A 24167-nucleotide genomic window follows, 5' to 3' on the forward strand; every position below is an offset into this window, starting at 1 on the left:
TGAGAGTGTGACAGTAGTAGTTGATATTGGTACTGTCACTGGCACAGCTGGCAGGGGCAACGATTGGTGAAAGATGCAGTGTCCTCCTGACTAGGGCCTGGGCACTAATTGGTCTCCAAATTAGGCATTGCTCACATTGGTTCTAATAGTGAGTCCACATCTCCTGTCTGCTTTCATTGAATGCAAGTGGAACCCATTGAGCCACTTCTTCCAGTTTCAAGTTCTCTGTGACCAAGGAATGGAGTGTGCTCCAGAGTACTCGTAGCACTACTGTGCATCCAGAGTACTCATAGCACTACTGTGCATCCAAGCACTCGTAGCACTACTGTGCATCCAAGCACTCGTAGCAATACTGTGCATCCAAGCACTCGTAGCAATACTGTGCATCCAAGTACTCGTAGCACTACTGTGCATCCAAGCACTCGTAGCAATACTGTGCATCCAAGTACTCGTAGCACTACTGTGCATCCAGAGTACTCATAGCACTACTGTGCATTCAAGTACTTGTAGCACTACTGTGCATCCAGAGTACTCATAGCACTACTGTGCGTCCAAGTACTCGTAGCACTACTGTGCATCCAGAGTACTCATAGCACTACTGTGCATCCAAGCACTCGTAGCACTACTGTGCATCCAAGCACTCGTAGCAATACTGTGCATCCAGAGTACTCATAGCACTACTGTGCATCCAGAGTACTCATAGCACCACTGTGCATCCAAGCACTCGTAGCACTACTGTGCATCCAAGTACTCGTAGCACTACTGTGCATCTAGAGTACTCACAGCACTACTGTGCATCCAAGTACTCACAGCACTACTGTGCATCCAAGTACTCATAGCACTACTGTGCATCCAAGTACTCGTAGCATTACTGTGCATCCAAGTACTCGTAGCATTACTGTGCATCCAAGTACTCGTAGCACTACTGTGTATCCAAGTACTCATAGCATTACTGTGCATCCAAGTACTCGTAGCACTACTGTGCATCCGGAGCTTATTTCTGCCTGGCAACCAGCTTCACACGAGTCTATCCATTGCTGTAAGAGCTGCACCCATGTGTTGGTGTGCCTAGAAGCCAACATACCTACTGGGAGAGGGAAGGAGCTTGTCAACCCTGCAAGAAATGTGACTTTCCCAGAGGCATGAGGTGACCCCAGTCTGGTGGGGTCTATCGAAAGAGGAAGATGGTGGAAAGTGATGTGTGTGCCTCAGTGTCGGGGTGCAGCAGTCCGTTCCCCTGTGGTTTGTGGCAGAAATCCTGCAGCACAAACTAAAGATCGCTGGAGCTCCACGTGGCATGCCCTGAGCCGCTGTGCCAAAGAGAAGTTGTGGTGTGACTAGAGCCACTGAGTCAAAAGAGGAGCTGTGGAGTGACATCGGTGTGACTCAAGCCACTGCACCCAAAGACTAAACCACAGTGTGACCTCAGCCGCATCTGCCAAAGAATGAGGCCTGTGCTGAACCTTGCCATACGACTGAGACCAGCCTGTTCCTGGCTGCAAACTTCCAAGACTGTGCCTGTGCTTGGCTGCACCATTCTGGACCTGATTGGCCCAAGTGGAGCTTCAACAATCTGAGAGCACCTGATATCTTGACCCAAGTGTGAGCAGATTCTTCTGTAACAGCCATCTTTACTGGCGAGAAGCCGCCCAGCCTCCTGAGGATGTGGAGCAGCGGTCTGACCAGAGACACAACTGCTGAAGAGCCCCTGACAAGAACTGCCCTCTCGCGCTCGGGCAGAAATAGGAGAGCGGGTGAGCGGTCGAGGAGCTTGTAGGCAACTCTATTGTGCAGACCAGAACATGGACTAAGAAACGTTAGTTGGTGAGAAAAAGTGAACTCTGACAGTGATATCACACATCAGGAGGGTACAGGGGGAGCCTGTGTCTCAGCGGAATCATACCTGACATTAACCTGGGGAGAGAACTGCTTGGACTAAGGCCAAGGCGAACCAATGCCAATAGCAGGAAATGGGGCAGACTGCCACAGGCAGCTAAAACACCGAAGGCCTCATTTACAAGGCCCCATGTGTCGCCGGAACGTCACTTTTAGTCCAGCAGGGCTCACTGCAAGGCCATATCTACAAGGCCACATAGAGTCACCCTGCATGGCTCTTCATGGTCTTGCAGATATGGACTGAGGCAAAGCAGCACAAGTCGCTGCATTCCCTCACCCTGTGATAGGGAGGCGTGCCATGGGTGTTACAGAGAGTCTTCCCACGTACCAGCTCTGGCATTTGACACATTCCCAGATTTATGAGATTTCATGACCCGAACCTTCATTGCTTCTCCTTTTCATCCTTCTGTCTATGTGTGCTGCATTCTGCAGCACAAAGAAAGAGGAAATCACCTCCATTTATTGTTTTTGTGCAGGAAGGTGGCCTTCCTGCACAAAAGAATCACTCCATAAATGCAGAGAAAGGGTGCCTGTGTTGGCACATGGCAGTCATTTGTGGACCAGCGCAGTGGGAAATAAGGCCCTTGGTTGCATTGTGTTTCTGTTGTGTGCAGTATTTTCTTCAAGTGTAAGTTGAAGTACTTTTTTTGAAAGGCGGTGATTAGTACACTGACTTGTGTTTGTTGAGTGCTGGGTTCAAGTGCTCTTTTCTAGCTCCCGGAGAAGCCTGTGACCCTCTCCATCGCTGGCACTGAGAGTCAAGTGCTGACTGGTTAGTACTGCGCTCAGTTCGCAAAGCCGCAGCGGGACCGACCCGGGGATATTAATGGTAAATGACCTCAACCTCCACGGTGGACACTTAGTAGTCACTACTTGCCCTGTGTAGCCCTGAACAGGGTGTGACACTGTCGTAGTGACTCTATGGTTCACTATTTGTAATCACTGTTCAGTCAAAGTCACACTTTTCAAATGTTGGAATGAGGACTTAATGAAAGGAACTGTTTGTCCTTACTTCTCCTCATCTGCATGGGTGGGCATAACTCGCATAATTCGATGTAGCATAATCATGTGCAATTGCGCGAGAAGAGTAATATTTTCTTACAGCAAACATGTCCCCCCGCATCTAAATTCCACGGAACATGAATGGCAGGCAGCGCTCCCATGTGCTAAATTTGCACTTGGGCAGGATTTTACTCCCAAGTTACTCCCAGCAGTTAGCAGCAGGTTCCTGTGCAAATTTCAATCCTGCATCTAAAATGGAAGCAAAGAAGCATTTTGCACTTAGACAAGAGCTCGAAATGCAACAGAACACCAGCAGCCTCTGATTGTGCTCTCGGGGTACAAAATGTTTCCCCCAAATTACTCCCAACTACTCGACCCCTCCTCATCACCTTATAATCAGTAAATCCACATCAAGGAGTAACGCAGATTAATCAAAATTACTCTGATCACTCTGGCGTAATTGAGATTTTGACCAGGCCTATTATCTCTCTCATTTCTTTTTTACTGCACAATATTTTTGCAAATTCTTTTGCAATATTTACCTGCTCAAAAGAACCCGGGCCCGCGTTTACAGGATTTTGGCACAGGGCAGCGCAGCATGTCACCTTGCTGCACCAAAGTGAGAGGGCAGGAATGCACTGCATTTATGCAGTGCAGTGCATTCCTGTTTTTCTCACTGCACTGTTTCAACAGCACAGTGCCAACGTAAGCACGCTTGCACCATCTCCACTGCATGCAGGAAGAGGCACCTTCCTGGGCACAAAGCATCCTAGGAGGTATTTTCCTCAAAGAGAAATAAAGATATTGCTCCTCAAAATGCAGCACCACAGGACTCGTACGAATTTTATGCCTCTGCCGGTTTACATGATTTTGTATTCTGGGGCAGCATTAAAATCCATGAGTGTTGCATTGAAACACCCACTTCAACACCTATCTGAAAGAAGCGCCCCCTAGAGGGCTAAACTCATTTAGGTCACGGAGGAAGGGGGACATAAACCAATTTGTAGTGAAAGACCTCCCACGTGACCTTAAATACTTTAATGCTTCACAATGGGTCATTGACTCATGAGTTCTCCACACAAGAATGTACATTTCAGCCCTAGCTCCTAGCACCGCATTGGAGGGCTGATGTTTCTGCCCACATTGTGTGTTATGCTCCACTGGGGAGTGTGAATGTGTGTAGTATGTGTCAGTGATGTGAGTGTCGAATACGTGAATGAGATGTGAGTGTGGGGTAGAAAAGTTTGCTCAGAAAAACTTTTGGTAGTCTTATGGGGAAAAAGACTTATTATCGTGGAAGAGGTGTGGCGCAGCGGCCAGGGCGTATGACTCCAGAACCCAGGGGCTCACGCTTCGATCCCCGGCACCGGCGGCAGATCAGCCCATCACCATGTGACTCTGGCCAATAGCTTGCTTAATCTTCCCGACGGCCCCCAGTGCCTTGACACCTTAGGGTAATTGTTTGCGCTTTACAAATACTGGACATTTACATCCATCGTGATAAACTTGGCTTTGTATAGATAATGAGTTGGTTGCAGAGATTGCGGTCTTCATAGGGACATGTATTAGTGTAACTAGCTGATGCATTGTAAAGAAATAACAGTGTTCAAAAATAATGTGACTATATAAGCCAAGATTGCTACATGATTGGTCTTGAATAATGAAATGAAATATTAAAAAGAAAATGTATTGAAATTTACATTCTTGGGTGGAGAAATCATGAGTCAATGACCCATTGTTAAGCTATTTATTAGCAAGCCTTAAAGCAGTAAAGGTCACGTGGGAGGTTTTTCACTACAAACACCCACTTCAACACCCATGGAAGGCCTCCCAAGTGCAGAGAATGGGAACACAGAGATATACTCGAGATGTATGAGGCCACTCAAAGCCAAGCAGGGTGGCCTTCCGTGGCTTCATAAATCTGATTCAGAGCCTTATGTCATGCATGTACCCCTTTACGTGACGCAAAGGTGACAAAAGGATACAATAAATAACCCCTCTATGAATGATGTAAAGTGAAAGTTCAGTGTTTGGACAAAATATCGAGTTTTTTTTATCAGGAGACAGAAATAGTGTCAAAAAATTGATGTGATACAAAATATTGTGATAAAAAATATTTTAATGAAGAAATATAGTCACAAATTTCATTTTTTTGGGAAAGTAAATTTCGTTGTTAATATCGTTTTCAATGACATAGTTGTAAAATATATTGTTTTTTAATTATTTTAATGTGTTTTAGTTTGCATTAATTTTTGGTGTTATTATTGTTTGTGGAATTGTTATAGATTTTTTCAATATAGTTTGCTATTTAAATGATTTAGATTAGTTAATTAAATATCAAATAGCAATTTATAGTGTCATAGCGGGTTGTTGGGTTTGTAGGGGGATAGGGGGGGAAGTTAATTAAGTAATATTGAATTATTTGTTTTATTAATAATTTTTAGTGAGTATGCGATTGATATTAATTATGTACATTAAGATTTATTTTACTTGTATTTTGGGTGTGGATTGCCAGGTTTGTTTAAAATTATTAATTCATTTTTATTAATAGTGTACTTGATTATTTAGTATTAATATTGTGTAATAATTTCATGTTTTGGTTACATTTTAAGTGTGGACTGCTGAGGTTGTAGGGGTATAGTGTGGTAAGTGTAATGGGTAATGATTAATTAATAAGGAAATAATGAAATATTAGTTGCTAATGTAATTGATAGTGAACTATGTAAATAGTGATACACTTATTTATTTTAGTCATATTTTAGGTGTGAGCTGCTAGGTTTGTAAGGGTGGGAAATTAATTAGGTAATAATTAAAAAACAATGTTTTTAAATTTATAATTAATTATTAAATTGTATAATATTTATGACTATTCTTTAATTGTTTTAATGTTTAACACACACACACACACATAGGTAGTTATAGTTACAACCTAGTTTCCATTTTTTTATTTGCTAATAACGTTGGTGTCGTTTAACGAATCTTTATGAAATTTCCCAAAAAGCTGCACTTTTTAGGTCAGCTCCTATCTTAAAAATTTGGGGGTGATTCGTCAAGCGGGTGCTGAGAAAAAAGGGGGGTCCCAAAATGCGTTTTCTCCATGATAATTTCCATTGGAAATTTTGCGACAAACTACAGCCCGAACTGCTGAACGGAATTACCCGAAAATTGACAGAAAGATAGATCTTGTTTCAGAAACCGACTTTTTTTTTGAATGGTGTAAATCCGTTCAGTAGTTTTTGAGAAATTCAAAAAATGAAAGTGAAAAAATCAATTTCCCATAGGAAACTTTGTGCAAGGCTGCAGCTGAAACTACGGAACGAAATTACCCCAAATTTGACACAAAGGTAGTGCGTGGGTCAGAAAGCGACCTTTTTTAAATGGTGTAAATCCGTTCAGTAGTTGCTGAGAAATTAGAGAAATAAAAGTTTTGATATCTGGGCGGAGCCTAAGTCCCGTGCACAAACTTCACTGTGATTGGCTGCCAACAGTCCAAACCAGAAAGTGTTGGCAGCCATCTTGTGGCTCGGTGGAAGCGAGTCCGTAGAAAACAGAGAAACAAAGGTAGAAAACAAGAGAAGGGGGCAGAGTAAAAACACCCTGACCCCCTAGGCCTGTTCAGGGGGTCCCAAAAGGTGCCCCAGGGCCCCAAAATTATTATTATTATTTTTTTTTAATTGGCGTAATTCGCGCTGGGGTCTCGGGTTCCCGTGTTTTGTTTTAATGAGACCCCAGGGTGGGTAGGTCCCGGGGGCACTTCTTAAAAAATAATAGCTGGGGCTCGCTGGGGCTGCGGGCGCATGCTGGGGTCTCCGTAGTCTCGGGGCTTCACTCATGTTGGGAGGGGGATTGCACAGCCCCCCTCCTGGAGCCCTCCATCTGCTTATAACTTTGGCGTCGTTTGACGATTCTTTACAAAATTTTCCAAAAAGTTTCTCTTTTTTGATCAGCTCCTATCTTGAAAGTTTAGGGGTGATTGGTCAAGGGGGGCTGAGAAAAAAGGGGGTGTGAAAATGTGTTTTCTCAAAGGACTTTCCATAAGAAACTTTAGACAAGGCTACAGGCCAAACTTGTTTTGTTGAAATGGTGTAAATCCATTCAGTAGTTTTTGAGATATTAAAGGGAAAAAAAATATATATATATCTGGTCGGTGCCTTACTCCCGAGCATGAGCTGCTAAGTCTTCAAAGCAGGAAGTGTCCTCTGATCGGCAGCTAACACCTGAAACCAGAAAGTGTTAGCAACCATCTTGTGCCTCGCATCGAATGAAAATATAAAAGAAAGGTTCTGGGGGCAATTTAATATAGCGGAGCTCTGTGTAATGTTGATTTGGACGCAGTGAATGTTTAAGATTTATTAACAATAAAGGAGAAACAGGTGAGCGCCAGGCAGCACGACTTCCACTCCAGGACACTTGTAGGAAGATAACCCTTTCACGCTCCCTGTGCCCAACATCACCACTTGAGAGGTATGCCTTTAGAAACCAGTCCACCGGCTCGCAGCTGTCTACCTTTGTGAGCTACTACACTGCTGTTCCTTTGGGAGCGGACGGCTCGTAGTTCTGCCTCTGTGAGTCGAGAGGACGGGCCACAGTCGTCCCTCTGCGAGCCTGGGTACGAACTGTTCATAAGTCTTACTATATGAACATTGAAAAGCCATTTTGTGATTCAGTCCATCAGCTGGCATCTGTCGGAGACATTTCTGAAAACATACTGGAGCTCTGTTTGTGAGAGATACCTCTTTCACGCTGCCTCTCCCCACATCAGCAGGTAACGCACCCTCTTCCCACATCACTAGCATACCATCAACAACCTTCTTTGGCCCGCAAGTCTCCCTCTGTGAACCACTGGTGGGCTCGCAGCTCTTCCAGTGCGACTTCTCGGGCCAGCCCTTTTACGAGCCAGGCCGCCGGTTTGCAGGTCTCTGAGAAAAGATGCAATGATGATGCAGGTCGGACACCCAAAAGTACTCCGACATCCCCCAGCAACCCCTATAAACAAATGTGACAGGAACGCTTTTAAATGTGGAGCCTAACAAATCGGCCGGTGTTGCAGTTTTAATAAAAAAAGATGCTTATGAGGTTGGACAAATAAGAATTTTAGTCATGTATGGATTTACATATAAAACATTTTATTAAAACAAAACAACAACAAATAAAACTATGTGTGTAAAATATTTTATTAAAAGAAAATAAGATCAAATAAAACTATGTACAGCCATTGCATGTCATCCCTCGACAATTTGTGAATCACAGCCTGCAAGACAAAAAGAGAAATAAGATGGTGCATTATGCGTCCAGCAAAGGAGAGAGAAAGAGCGGAAGAGTGAGATACAAGAAAGATAGAAAGAGAGAACAGTGTGAGAGAGAGGAAGTGGGAGAAAGAGTGAGAGAGGGAGGGAGGAAGAGAGAGAGAGCAAAAGAGAAAGAGAGAGAGGAAGACAGAAAGAAAGAGGAAGACAGAGAGGATGACAGAGAAAGAGAGAAAGAGTGAGAGAGAGAAAGAGAGAGATACAAGGAAGAGAGAAAGCGAGAAACAGTGTGAGAGTGAAGAGAGAGAGAGAAAGAGAGAGGAAGACAGAGAGAGAAAGAGAAGAGAGAGAGAAAAAGAGTGAGAAAGAGGAAGAGAGAACGAGTGAAACAGTGTGAGAGAGAGGAAGAGAGAGAGAGGAAGAGAGAGGGAGAACGAGTGAGAAAGAGGAAGAGAGACTGACAAAGAGTGAGAGAGAGAAAGAGAGAAATATTTAGAAAGAAAGAAAGAAAGAAAGATTGAGATACAAGGAAGAGAGAAAGAAACAGTGTGAGGGAGAGGAAAAGAGACAAACAGTGTGAGAGGAGAGGAAGAGAGAGAGAGGAAGTGAGAGAAAGAAAGAATGAGAGAGAGAGGAAGAGACAGAGAAAGACAGAAAGTGTGAGAGAGTGAGAAAGGAAGAGATGGAGAGGGAGTGTTGACACTGGAGAAAATCTTCGCAGCTCACCTTTGTATACTGCACCCTCAAGTTTAGTTATCTAAAAGATAGTATAGAATTAGTAATTGCAGACTCTATACAACTGCACACGCATAATTCTCTGTTTTGGCTCTGTGCACCCAGGCTGCTGCATGCCATCCACTTCCACTGCCCAGAGGTGTCTTACAGCCGCTGCGCACCCAGGGCCATATTATCAAGAACAACGATAACATTATCGCCGCTTTAGCGGCAGGAAACTGCCGCGAAAGCGGCGATAATGGGCTCGATAATATGCCCTCGTGAATTTCCATAGAAGCCCAGGTTTGATGTCCTTCACATCAGAAACTGGACTTCTATGGGAATTCTCAGGGGATTATTATCAAACCACTTAGCAAGCGGTGATAATGTTATCACCGTTCTTGATATTATGGTCCCCAGTCTGCTGTAGCCCATACACTTGCACTGCCCAGAGGTGTATAACAGGCGTTGCCACCCAGGCTGCTGCACCCCATGTACTCCCACTATCCGGAGCTGCCGCTGCGCATCCAGGCTGCTGCACCCCATCCACTCCCACTGGCTGGAGGTGAGTGCCCACTGCTGCTCAAACAAGCCTCTCTGCTCACCTTCCGCCACCGGCGTGTGTCGAAGAGAGTCGGCCACATGCCGAAGGAACCTCCTCAGCCTCAGTACACACGGTCAACGGAGCTCACAATTCAGAATGGGTGTTGATTGCCAGGATGGCCATGCATCATCGCAGGTTCTACACGTGTTCAGCTCTGGTGGTGTTGGGGCGGACATCAATTTGTGAATCAGAGTCTGTTAGATAAAAAGCAAGATAAGATTGTGTGTCATGCGTCCATCAAAGGAGAGAGGAAGATAGAGTGAGAGAGTGACACTGGAGAAAATCTTTGCAGCTCACCTTTGTGTCACCAGTGTGTCTCCAACCACATGCCGGGACATAGTGCACCCTCAAGCTCCCACATCTGAAAGATAGTACAGAATTAGTAATAGTTTTTTCCCAAAGCTACGCGAGGCAGCCACGAGCTGTGAGAGGAATGTCACGCTCGTGTCTGCATGCTTCGATGCTCCCAACACACTTTACCTCTTAAAACAAAAACAGAGAAAGGAAAGTTCGTCAAAATTTGATCTTAAATTTAAGGGTACAAAGTATGAAAAAAGAAGTACTCAACTACTTTGCTACAGATGTGGGAGCAACGGACATTTGGCCGACTGTAAAAACTGTCCTGCTATTAAAAAACATGTTCAAAATGCAATAAGAAAGGGAATTGGCAGGGTATATACGACAGCGTACGCCTAAATCACTGTGCAGCCTTTCTGCATCCAGGCTGCTGCACCCCATCCACTCCCGCCGCCCAGAGGTATCTGCCCGCCGCTGTGCACCCAGGCCTCACTGCTCACCTTTTCGCAGTCACGGCACCCTCCACATCATGCAGCTCCATTCTGGAAGGTAATAGGTCTCACATTGGGTACGGCGGGCCCGATTCACAGAACTAACTTAAGACAAAATCCTAAACTTACTACCATTTTGGTATTCACAGAAGGCACTTACTCATTTTGGTATTCACAGAAGTTAGGAGTCCTAAGTTTAGGACTCCTAAATGCCTTCTGTGAATACCGAAAGTCTTAAAATTAGGATTTTTCGCAGTTTAGTAGTAGTAAAGTTAGGACTCCTAACTTTAGGACTCCTAAATGCCTTCTGTGAAAACCGAAAGTCTTAAAATTAGGATTTTTCTCAATTTAGTAGTAGTAAACTTAGGACTCCTAACTTTAGGACTCCTAAATGCCTTCTGTGAATACCGAAAGCCTTAAAATTAGGATTTTTCTGAGTTTAGTAGTAGTAAAGTTAGGAGTCCTAACTCTAGGACTCCTAAACTGAGAAAAATCCTAATTTTAAGTCGTTCGGTATTCACAGAAGGCATTTAGGATTCCTAAAGTTAGGACTCCTAACTTCTGTGAATACCGAAGTGAGTAAGTGTCTTCTGTGAATACCTAAATGAGTAAGTGCCTTCTGTGAATACGAAAATAGTAGTAAGTTTAGGATTTTGTCTTAAGTTAGTTCTGTGAATCGGGCCCTGAGTCTTGATATGGCCATGGCAGAGGACATACTAGTGCACCTATCATCATCGCAGGTTGTACACCCGCTCAGTGCTTGCGGTGCTACTAACTCAGTGAGAAGTGAGGCCATGTAGTCTAAACTCTAAAGTCGCATAGTGCACGTGCACCCGGTCTTTTATATTATCAGGGTCACGTGTCCTGTAATGCCTGTGCTGGATGGGTGTGGTGTGGGTGTATACCAGCCGTGAGGGAGTGGCTGTGGCATCAGTGTTGGCAGATTGGGCTAGATCATGCACAATTGGGCTATATTTTGTATCTTGCGTACTGGACTGCGTCATCTGCAATCACTACTCCATCTGAATTGTGATGCCTGCTGTACGCAGTGTAGATCGAAGGCAGTAGTCTGTACAGACATAAGTCTGCGGTGCTGTGCCGGTGAGTTCGCAGGGGGCCTGTGTCGAGGAGACCCGCGGTCATGGCGGCAGCCTCGTGGCAGGGTGAGGCCTGCCGCTCTGGCACACTTGTTGGTCTTCACAGTTCACAAGTGAACCACGCCCAGAGCCCCAGCTTATGTGTTCATACTCCTACGCTGGAGTGGCATACGTTAGACCAGCCCACTGCGCTTCCGCTTACAGGGGACGACAACACAGGTACTTGACCGAGATCTTCCCCACTGTCTGAGGTAACATGGCTGCGTCCACTGTCCACAACACTACAAGCACCAGCAGTATATGTACACATGGAGAGGTTTATGATCTGTATAGTGAGGTTTGTCCAGCACATCACCAGTACACTTGGTATTGTGTGCATTATTATTATTGATGGATGAGTTGCGTCCTTCACACATATTTGCTTGCCATATCTGCCAACATTCAAGTATTGTGTGGCTGAGGGACCATGCCGTCTTTGGAAGGTCCGCTGACCTGTTCTGCGCTGCCTCGGTGGTAGTAGGGAGGGTGGTGGTCTGGGGGGGACATCCTGAGGCATGTGGCAGTGAGTGTTGTGGCCTTTGTGGGTGTTTGAGCTGCGTGATCAGTAACTCTATGACATATGTTGCGCTTTAGATGTGATTCTGGTCTGCGATCCCTTTCACGTTGTAGTTAGTCGTCATGGTTTACACCAGTAAAATACAGATGTTGGATACCTACTGCAAACATGGCTTAGTCCCTGTTTTTGGATCACACCATAGATTTGGCTGCTCATTGAAAATATCGGGAACTGGGGCTTTTGTATTAATTTTTGCACAGGGATGTCTACTCTTTATATTATTACTGTTAGTTGTGGTTTTCATTTGTGACACATTTTTTGTGTGTGGGAGCTATTGCTGGAAAACTGGGGATATTGGCTGTTTTCACTAGGTTGAGAATGAAGTGATAATTTAAAATCCCTAAAAAAACTATAGGTTTACAGAAAAAAATAATTTGAAATTAGCATTTATAAAACATTTGAAATTCACTGAAAAAACATAGGTTTCAGGGATGTTATAGTTACAAATTAGGATTTAAAAAACCTTTGAAATTCACTGAAAAAAACATAGGTTTCAGGCACGTTATAGTTAGTTGGACATTTCACTCATACAAAACCATAGAAATACTGCTGTTATAGTTAGGTGAGCTAACTATAACTCGCGCCCCCGCAATGCACTGCTGATGACGTCACGTATTACATCATTCATGACATGGTCAGTGACATCACTGATGACATCATTGATGACATCTCAAATGACATCACTGATGACATCACTGATTACATTATTCAGTGACTGTGTGTTTCTGTAAAGTTGAAATATGTTTAATATGTTTAATGTATATAGGGAAAGGCGTATTGAAGAATGCGTGGGTGTATAAGTGTCTGAATGGATGATTTGCTAAGTACGTGACTCTATAAGTGAGTGATTAAACGTATCTTACTGAATGCATGGGTTAGTGACTAAACTTTGTGAATGTCTCTATTCATCTGTCTGTTGATGTGTAAGCGGCTGCATGGGTTTGTGAATAGCTATAAGAGTGTCTATATGGGTTATTGATTGGTTGTCTGAGTATCTGTATGGATGTCTGAGTGTTTGTGTGGGTGGGGTGTGGGTGACTCAGTGCATAGATGTGTGAGTGGGTGATTCACTGGGCGCATGGTTTCAAGACTGCATCTGTGATGGACTGTATGGGTGGGTATGGGTGTGTTAGTGAGTGAATGTATATCTCAGTGGTACATGTGTAACTACATATGTGAAAGGTAGTATATATGTGTGTTAGAGTATTTAAATGGCTATAAGTGAGAGTGTGTGATTGTGAGAGTGGCTGCATGGATGAGTGTGTGCTTATATCAGTGATTGTGTAAGAGCATAAGAATGTGCTAGTATTTGTATGAGTAAGTGAGCTGGTGTGTGCATAACTGTACAGGTGAGTAAATGGGAGTGTGATTAAATATTTGCATGAATGACTCGGTGTGTGAGTACCTCTATGGACGAGTGGCGGTGTGTGAGTGTCTATATAGGTGTATGAGTGCATATGATAGTCCTGTACTGAGTGACCGTAAGTATGAGTGACTGTACGGGTGAGTGAGTGGATGTGTGTGTAGACTTAAGAATCAGTGAGCGGGTATGAAGTTATAGGTCTTGGAGTGTCTATGGTTTTGAGAATGGCAGTCTGTAATTTAGAGTGGGTGTATCAAAAGTTATATTAGGGTGTGAGAAGATGCATCAAATTATCACATGGATGATGTCATCAGTGATGTCATCAGTGATGTCATTTGAGATGTCATCAGTGATGTCATCAGTGATGTCACTGACCATGTCATGAGTGATGTAATATGTGACGTTATCAGCAGTGCATTGCGGGGGCGCGAGTTATAGTTAGCTGAACTAACTATAACGGGGGAATTTCAATGTTTTTGTACGAGTGAAATGTCCAACTAACTATAACGCCCCTGAAAATAACCATAGGCTTCAGGGACGTTATAGTTAGTTGGACATTTGACTCATATAAAACCAGAGAAATTTGCCCGTTATAGTTAGTTGAGCTAATTATAACTTGCGCGCCAACAATGCACTGGTGGTGACATCACATATTACATCACTCATGACATGGTCAGTGACATCACTGATGACATCTCAAATGACATCACTGATGACATCATCCAGTGAATGTGTGTTTCTGTAAAGTTTAAATATTTTTCATATATATCTATGCCAAGGTGTATTGAAGAATGAGTGGATTTACAAGTTCCTGAATGGATTATTTAGTAGGTGCATGACTGACTGTATAAGTGAGTGATTGAACGTATCTTACTGAATGCATGGGTTAGTGACTAAACTGTGTGCAAGTCTGTATTAGTCTCTCAGTTGATGTGTAAGCAACTGCATGGGTTGGTGAGTAGCTACATGAGTGTCTATATGGGTTATTGATTTGTTGTCTGAGTATCTGTATGGGTGCCTGAGTGTCTGTGTGTGTGGGTGGGGGAGTGACTCTGTGCATAAATGCCTGAGTGGGTGATTCACTGGTTGTATGGATTCAAAAGTGCATCTGGGAAGGGCTGTATGGGTGAGTTAATGTGTGTATGGGTGAGCTGGTGAGTGAATGAATGTCTCAGTTGTGTATGTGTGAGTAACTACATATAAGGCAGTATATGTGAGTGTTGGAGTATATAAATGACTATACGTGAGGGTAAGTTATTTGAAGAGTTGGTGTATAAATGAGTGTCTGCTTGTATCAGTGATTGTATGACAATGTATGTGTTAGTATCTGCATAAATAAGTGATGTGGTGTGTGTATAAATAACGGAGTTGGTGTGTATAACTATATACATGAGTAAATGGGTATGTGATTGATTCTTTGCATGGCTGAGTACGTGTGTGAGTAACTCTATGGATGAGTGGCAGAGTGTGACTGTATGTATAGGTGTATGAGTGCATATTATAGTACTGTATTGATGAGTAACTGCATGTATAAGTGACGGGATATGTGTGTAGATCTAGGAAATAGTGGGTGGTATGTAGTATCTGGCATTGTTGCGTGTATGGTTTCAAAAATAGTAGTCTGTATTTTAGAGTGCGTGTATCAAAGTTTATATTAGGGCATCAGTATGTGCATCAGATTATCAGGTAGATGATGTCATCAATGATGTCATCAGTGATGTCATTTGAGATGTAATCAGTGATGTCACTGACCATGTCATGAATGATGTAATATGTTACGTCATCACCAGTGCATTGCGGGCGTGCGTGTTATAGTTAGTTCAACTAACTATAACGGCCGAATTTCTCTGGTTTTATATGAGTCAAATGTCCAACTAACTATAACGTCCCTGAACCCATGTTTTTTAGTAAATTTCAAAGGTTTTTCAAATGTTAATTCCTAACTATAACATCTGTAACACCTATGGTTTTTTCAGTGAATTTCGAACGTTTTCTAAATGTTAATTTCATATTTTCATATTTGTAAAACCTATATTTTTTCTATTTTTTTTGTTATATTTTGGAACTCTATAATCCTTTTTTTTTAATTTTGAAAATTTTGTAATGTTTTATATCTTCAAAAAAAAGTATATCTTTTTTTTTTTTTAGAAAACTAGAGTCCCGTACCAGTAGTGTACCAAACTCCATCAGCACGCAAATCCTATCCTCCATATTGCTAAACTCGTAAAGGATGCGCATTTCGTATCTGACAGGTTTGTGGCACCGCGTCCTGCCTAACATCATATACGTATGAGGTCGCGCCAGCTGCTAGTTTGGTATGCGACGGGTGCGCAGTACCAAGCTGCTTGTTACGTCATATACATATGGGGTCGCACTGGCTGCTCGTTCCGTATTCGATGAGTGCACGCTGCCAGGCCCTGTGTTACATCATAGACATGTGGTGTTGCACCGGGTACGCCATTCCCTCATTTTTAGGTTTCGCCTAGGCAGCGCATGCGCTGTCTCGGCGAGAGATGCTGTATACAGTATTGTGGGGGAAGCTCTGCCCAAGTTCTGCCCATGCTTTTGATTGGCTCAAATCTGAAATGCTGCATTCTTATTGGTTGCCGGCGTATTAGTTCCACCTCCTTACTGCCAAGATGTTATTTTTATCCTTCCATGGCTATCAGCCCCTTTACTTCAGCAACTCTTTTGTTCCCCTGCCTCCCCCTGTTCCCTCCCAAAGTCCGTGACTTCTCTGACCACCACCACCCCCCACCCACTCCCGTTCCTGCCTTCTTCGGCGCCCCCATTTTTGTTTACAATGCAATAGGACTCGCGTAAATACGAGTTCTATTGCATTTGTAAATGCTTTTTTTTCATATGATTGGCTGCCTGCATTTGCACTTTCTTTTGCCTGACTTGTCCAGACTCTTGCATACACGCAATGCTTTACATCGTGCGCATGCGCACCAAAAGTGTTACTCTGTAGTGCAGCGGCTGCCTCCGGCTCGGCACGCAGTGACTCGAACACGCTCGGCTGGGTGGCTGCAGGATGCAGGCGTGTTTGCCTCACTTCTCTTCAAAGCGGGTGCAGAGGCCCTGTGAATGAGCCTCTGTATAACCAGCCGTCCTTTGACACCAGACATTCGGCCCAACTGTGCAAACAGAGGTTTAATGTCTCTCGCATGGGCAGAGGCCGCTGGTGACAGATACGAGTTCTGAAAAGGTGGCTGGAGGGGTTAGTTTGGGGACATTGGGGCCTGGCTCTTGTGATAAGAGAGGTAAATAGGTCCAGTGAAAGGGTTCGCCTCTTCAAACAAGTGTTAGCTGCCATCTCTTATTGGGTCTTCAGTTAAAGGACAGACCCCCACCTTTCAACAGAATAACAAAGTTAACAGGCCCCTTATATTTATTTATGTAATATCTTATGTAGCATCGACTCAACCCAGCTGGGCTTCATGGCGCAGTACGACGCACTCTTAAACACGGGCGGTCAACCATTTATTGATTGCTGTAAACACGCCGACATTGTGCTAGTTTCTTTATGTCTCAAAACTATATAGAAATAACTTTAAAGTGTATATGAGAGCAAGCGATAATCTAAAATATTTTAAACATTTATATATTTCCAACTGTAATAAACTTATATTATGGTAAATATATGTTCTCAAAATTGCATCGGGTGCAGTCTCCTTGCGCACTGGGTGCACGATTGCCATGTGACCTTAAAAAAAAGCATTTGATTAGTTGATAACATTTCCCACTGTAGCATTTGGAGAACGCCAACCATTTTAGTCATTCTCTCTACAGCATTTGATGAGACACACCTCTTCTGCTTAGAGAGCTTTTTTGAAAACGTTTTGCTATGTACACATATCTTATACTACACACAACATGCAACCATCATCTTCATCAATATTTATGGTCTGTAAAGCAGCCTTACACCTGTGATAGCCATGCACCTAAAAGTTACATAACCAAAGTTTTTCCCACTGCCAGAGTTAACATGGTTAAATACGCTGTCCACAGCACAATGTAATGTGGTACGGCAAAGGGGCAGTATCGTGCATAGATAATGAACACACGGACACAGATAGATAAGAGGACGTGGGTACGGGCACGTGCGCTCGACTCCTTTTTTTTACAAGGGTCACATATCCAGTGACATCTGTGCTGAATGCGTGTGGGGTGAGTGTAAACCAGCCCTCAGGGAATGGTTGCTGCTAGCATCAACTACGTCAGTAATCATTGGATCACACACAGAGATTCAATAATAAAAGGGTCAATAGTTTGTGCTGCAGTAAGGCAGGGACAGTAGATGTGAAATATTACACAAAAGATTCTATGGTAAAAGAACCATAACTTGTGGTATACTGAGATACAATCAGTAGATCTGAAATAATACAAAAAAGATTGTCTCATAAAGGGTCCATCAGTTCTAGTGCACTCAGATAGCCACATCAAAAGCATTCAGCATGTGCACAGCCAGCGATGATGCGTGCTGCGGGCAGGCCGTACTAGGAGCAATGTCTGTTACCATCAACACTGCATCCTCTGCAATAGCAACTCGATCTGAATTGTGAACACTGCTGTCTCCAGTGTAGGCCAGAGAGAGTGGTCAGCAAGGGCCCACAGCCACGTGGCATTGACTTGAGCTGTCCTGTTTGCAGTACACGAAGCAATAAAAACCGTATGCGGAGCCTGCGATGATGCATATGTGTAGTGCGGACAGAGAGCACTGGAGCAATGTCTTTTGCCTACAGGACTGCGTCATCTACAATAGCGACTTGATCTGAATTGTGAACACTGCTGTCTGCAGTGTAAATTGAAGGCAGTAGTCAGCACAGACATCCATGAATACTTTTTCTCACTTCCTCTTCCCAAAATACAACAACATAACTTACAAAAAACTCTGCAATAAAAAAATCAAAACAATTTGAATTGCGATCTCTCCTGTCCACAGTGTAGACTGTTATTCAGTGTTCTTTTCCATTACCAAGAAGAATTTGGTCATTGTACTAAACCTATAACGCATCTAAAAAAAGTTCTTCAAGCAAGTATACTAAAATGATATTGTGTATATTTCAATAGATGTTGTTGTTAGTTGCCTACTGGATTCTGTAATTTAACAATCACCGCTCGATCTGAATTGTGAGCCCTACTGACCGTAGTGCTGGCCAGAGGCAGTGGTCATTAACGCCTCACAGCTGTGTGCCGTTGGATTCGGAAGCACGGAGTTGGTTGCACCTGATCGGAGGGGCTACACAGAAATCATCACTAACTTCAACTTCTGACATCCTCAATCACAGAATCAAGACCCCGTTTCACTGTTTGGACCTGCTGTACTGCAGTGTACTCCAGCGAATGCAGTCAACTAAGCCCAATAACCATGTGCAGCAATTAGCTACGGAAGCACAGAGTGTGATGCACCTCAACGAGGGAGTTGTGTGAAAACCAAGCAGCAGGTAATATCGGACATCGTCCATTGTGGGATCAAGACACTGTTCCACTATTGGGACCTAGAGTTGGTTGCACCTGGTCGAAGGCAGTACCTTCATCTCCACTCTTAGATGCAGTTCTAACATCGTCCATTGTGGGATCAAGACACCGTTCCACTGTTGGTACCTATTGGATTTCTGTGTTAGTAGTATACAGAGCAATCCACAGTGCTGGGCATCAGGCTGGGTGCTGTGTGCCTGTGTCGCGGTAGCCAGCGTTGATCTCAGAAGCCTTCCCAGCTCGCAGACCTCAGCCCAGGAGCTTCCGCCGTCACGTGGTGGGCCCTCTTTCACATACGATGGTGTCGAAAGGTGAACTGTGGGGCATATGTTCGTCACAGCGGCCATGACTGTTTCTGGGTACCAGCAAGCTGAGAGCATCATTCACGCACCCACCTTCGCTCATGGCGTCAGCCTCATGGCGGTGTAAGCTGCGCAGACCTGGCAGACACGTTCGCCATTCCGAAAGACAACCACACCCAGAGAAACGTGCCTTTTATTCATACCCCTACACTAGCCTTGTGTACCCCGAGCCAGCCCACTACGCTAAAGACTTGGGGGGGAGGGGGCACGTACACGCTATGTTTTCGTAATCTTCCCTACTGACTGTACTATCATGGTTGCGTCCACTGTCCACTTCACTCAATAGACCATCACTGTATGTTGACATGTACATGTTTGTCCTCTGCATACTCAAGTCTCTCTGGCATATCCCCTCAACACTTTGCATTGTATATCATTTTATAATCGAGAATCACTTGCCACCTTCGCACATACTTTGCTCCCATCTCTCCCCGCATTCTGCATTTTGTGGCAGAGGTGCCATGCCATGTTTGGTTTGTGTACATGGCTAGCCACAGTTCCCAGAGTATGTAGTGTCGTTGTGTCTGCTAGGTGTACATGTTGTTTGTCATGTTGTATGTGATTATACAAGGTAGCACATTTATTCACGAGCAATCGTTTCTCCCATTTACATATCGCTGTCTTAAAGAGGATACAGACATTTTTCTCACAGGTGAAAAGTGCGACCACAATGGCAATCATTTATTACTATCCAAGAATGTCCAACTACACGGCGCTTCTAAGCTTACATCCCCCAATCTTGCGTACTTTCTTAAAAGCACGCTAACTCCCACAATCACACCAACAATCACACAGCTTTCTAACAGCAGTTATCTGGTTCTTAATAACATAGACTGCTACAGAATGTGAGCTGGCATACCGTATGTCCTTACTGTTTCAACCCGGATAACTTCTTCTGGCAATCTCTATTCCCACCCACACAAAGTAACTCCCAAAGTTTACCTTGGCCTTCAATACCTACTTTGAAAACAGATTTTATTAAACGGAGCAAACTGAAAGCGCTTTTGTTTCAAACAAAAGTGTCCCTCACTTCTCCAAAAGTAATTTATCGACTGCAGATAGCACGAACTTCAAGTTAAATAGACTCCCTTTAAATACGAACCTCCCATTACACTTTGTGATTTGCTACACAATTTTCAACACATCTGACACTCAAGTTCTGTCACATTTTTTTAACACTGTCTCCTCCGGCCTTGTCACAGGCTTTCAGACAGTTTTTGGTATAATACCAGACTTCATTCATTCGATCATCTCTGGAACAATAGGAACAGTGCCCATAATTCTCGCTCTGTTTGCGGCCATCCTACTTCTATTTTTGCTTGTAAAAAATGGCTGCGCTCCCTTTGGTAACAATCATGTCCGACAGAATACGCCTCTACTTAAACTAAAAAAACCACCATCGACAGATAATAAATTTGTCCGAGTTCTTAAACTTAAAGATAATTTTTTGCAGTCTTACCCCAAAAACACTGAACAACCGGTGGTACCTGATCAAGTGACACATACAATTGCAGATATTCGCAGTATACATTGTTTAGTCACATTGGATGATGAAGAGAGTCAAGATAAAATAACTCTTATGAACAAACTTGATATCCCTCAAAATTACATGACCGACAGTGGTCTAAAACCGAAATCTAAGTTTGTCCCCGCTACGAACTATCACACCAACATTGATATCTTTTATGACAAAGTAAGTGAAGAACTACATAAATTGGAGATGTCTGGAAAATGTTCCTCCACAATACATCACAACGTTAACGCCCAAGAAAGGAAAGCACTTAATAGGCTCAAATTGGATGAAAGTATTGTCATACAAATGGCGGTAATGTTGTGATTATGAATCATTGTGATTACATGGGTGAGATAAATCACCAACTCAGCAACGAGCTGTGCTATAAGAAAATTGCATGTAATCCAACTGTGAACTTAACAACCATGATAAATATGAGACTTTCTGAATGGAAAGACATTGCATTATTTACTGAGAATGAATTTAGGTACTTAAGGGTAGAATTTCCCAATTATCGGTACATTTATATATTGCTGAAAATACACAAGCCAGATCTGTTCCTGCCTGGTCTTCCAATCATCTCTGGGGTGGGTTCACCTACAGAAAAACTCTCTGAGTTTGTTGATTTGAGGCTTCAAAAATATGTGGGCAATCTTCCCTCGTACATTCGTGACAGGGAAAACATCTTGGTCAAATTTAAAGATTATGAGTAGTCGGATGAAGTGAATTTCGTCACTTTTGACGTGGAGTGCCTATACACTTGTATACGAAAAGATCTTGGTGTTTTGGCGGTACAATCTTTTTTGGATAAAGAAGGTGTTGATCTGTATACTTTTAATGAAATGATCATAGAAATGATTGATATTATCCTTAGTAACAACTTTTTCCTGTTTGATAAATGCTGGTTTCAGCAGATACTGGGTACAGCTATGGGCTCCAGGTTTGCTCCCTCTTACGCTTGCCTCTTTATGGGGTGGTTTGAGAGGGAGCATGCCTGGGGCAGACGTGCCTCTCCCTGGACTAATAACATCACGTTCTGGGGGAGGTACATAGATGATATCATTTGTCTATGGTCAGGGTCCTTTGACTCATTACAAGAATATTTCACAGATTTAAATACCAATTAATACAATGTGAAATTTACCATAGCCTCTGATAAAGAAAAAATCTATTTTTTTTACATAAGTTTATGTCAAAGATGGAATTATACAGAGTACCCTTTGTAGGAAGGACACAGCATGTAACAGGATACTACATGCAGTGAGTGCACACTCCAAGTCCATTGATCACAATATCCCCTATGGGGAATTAACAAGGATTAGGAGAAATTGTAGTGAAGAAACTACATATCTTCATAATATCATAGAATCTAAAAAAAGATTTCTACAGAGGGGTTACAAAAGTGAGCTCCTTGACAAAGCTATATAAAGAACGCAACTTTTTAAGAGAGAAGATACTCTTCAAGACAAACCGAAGAAATCTAAAGAAACTGCAACCAACAGTTCTATTAGATTTATCACACAACACAATACCAATTACAGCAAGATTTTCAACTTACTATAAAGAAGAACTGGAGAATCTTAAAAGAGGTTCCTGGTTTAAAGAGCTGTCTTAACAATGTACCCTCTGTTACCTACAGAAGGGGTAAAACATTGCGTAATCTTCTATTCCCTAGTTAAGTTCCCAACACTAATGAAATTTGGTTGCCGCCGAAACCAAAAGGCTTCTTCACATGCGGATCATGCAACATTTGCCTTTGTGGCAAGAATAAAACTTCCAACTTTTCTTATAATACTTCAAAGATATATGATATCCTACATTTTATGAACTGTAACACCACACATGTCATCTATGTGATAGAATGTATTTGTGGGATCATTTATGTGGGGAGTACAGTTCACCCATTAAAGATTAGAATACAGGAACACCGTAGAGCGATACTCAATGGTGACAATAGATATTCCCTGAGTGAACACTACAAAAAAGTACACCCTGATGACAATTAATTTTGGTTTCATGGCATCGACCATGTTCCAATTGGAAATAGAGGTGGCAATTGGGAAGTCCAGGTTAGACAAAAAGAGGCAAAATGGATATGTCGTTTAAGGGCTACACAGATGGGCCATAATACTGACAAGGAGTTCCATTATTTTCTGGGATGAATACCCGGATTGATGAGGCATTACTGATTTTGATATGGCCTTCTAAGACTTGATTTTCATTGTATATTATTTTTTGGATGACATTTCAAAACATAGGTCAAAAGAGGAAGGTTATACTTCTATATATTTTTATCCTGGATGACCAGAAAATATACTGTGTATTAGTCATAAAAAGGTGATTTTCTTTGTTGTTGTTTTTTGGTTCGCTATATATATATATATATAGTTGCATTGTGATTAGCCTATAAATGCAAGAGAGGTTATAGTTGATTTGTGATTAGCCTATATATGTAAGAGTGGGTGTGTTCTCATGTCAGTATTAGGATTTTGATGTATCCTTATGTTGCTAGAATCCTTTGTCTCTTCCTTTTCCACAACTTTTCATTTCTTTTCTCTGTTTTTGTTTGTATCTATTATCTTTGGATATCTTGTTTTTTCACTTCAATGACATGGAGGTATTTTTGTTTTTTATCAGATATCTTGTCACTCTGTTTTGATGCTTAGTGTTTGTTAGTCATGTAGATTGAGCTCTTTTCTATTTCTGAGATTCATATTCTGTAATATCATTACGATACTGTACAATGCCCAGCTTCAGTGGACGTACAATTGGATGGCTGACGCCTGACGAATATGTCAAAAAATAAATATAAGCGCCATATTTATAGTGACACTTGCTTCAGTGTTTTGAATTAGACACAGTTTCTATGTTTTCATTTTATTGCCCGATGCCAAAGCCAATATAGCTTAATGTTAGCAACAATAAATATTTTATAAACGTTCCATATAGTTTGTGTTCCTACTTCATTTTTTAATGAGATGCAGTATTTTTGTTACCATCAGATATCGTGAGCAATATACTGTTTGTATCTATTTAAACAAATTTGATGCAAACATTGTCATATGTTCAAGCCGTTTGCACACTGATTGTATTGCAGGCATCACAAAATGGCCGCCACGTGCGAAGGGACATTCCTTTCGTATACGCCGTTTTCTATGTTTCCTTACTTTGCAGAGCGCCCTAACGTAGATGCGTCAATTACGCTTCTTTCTTGATGCCTTTAAATTTGGCGCCAGCCTTGGGGTTATAGTTTGCTGCCAGTTATTATGCTGTTCGGTATGTCGGTCCCCTACAAGTAAGTTATGGACTTTCGGACGCTTAGGGAGGGTGCTATGCCTTAGGGCTAGTGGGCAAATGTTATTATATTTGCCTATGGGTGCTGCACGTTTCGGTTTAATTATTCAGGACCATTGTGAGTTAATTTTCTCATAAAAAGCTTAGACGGCTGGGATGATATGATAATGAATCATTGCTCTTGACAGATC

Source organism: Triturus cristatus, chromosome 4_1 (genome assembly GCF_964204655.1).
Source record: "Triturus cristatus chromosome 4_1, aTriCri1.1, whole genome shotgun sequence".
Lineage (NCBI taxonomy): Eukaryota > Metazoa > Chordata > Amphibia > Caudata > Salamandridae > Triturus > Triturus cristatus.